The following is a 431-nucleotide window of genomic DNA, read 5'->3' as shown; positions in this document are numbered from 1 at the left end:
ATCTGGAACCAGAAGAGACCCAGAATAGCAAAAGCAATCCTGGGCAACAAGGACAAGTCAGGTGGAATCACAATCCCTGACCTGAAATTATACTACAAAGCTACTGTCATAAAATCAACCTGGAACTGGCTAAAAAGCAGACCTGAGAATGAAGGGAACAGACTGGAAGAAACTGCCACAACTAAAAACAAAGTCAGCCACCTAATCTTTGATAAAGTGACCAAACAAACTCACTGGAAGAATGATAACCTCTTTAATCAATGGTGCTGGTAAAATTGGCTAGCCCCCTGCCAAAGACTGAAAGTAGACCCACGTCTATCACCATGCACCAAACTCAAGTCAAAATGGTTCACAGATCTCAATATTAAAACAGAAACACTAAATCTACTGGAAGAGAAAACAGGTGAAAACCTTGAAGACATAGATGTAGG

Source organism: Chinchilla lanigera, unplaced genomic scaffold, assembly GCF_000276665.1.
Source record: "Chinchilla lanigera isolate Chin_1 unplaced genomic scaffold, ChiLan1.0 scaffold00007, whole genome shotgun sequence".
In the NCBI taxonomy this organism is placed as follows: Eukaryota; Metazoa; Chordata; class Mammalia; order Rodentia; family Chinchillidae; genus Chinchilla; species Chinchilla lanigera.
Note: the sequence above shows the minus strand (reverse complement) of the source record.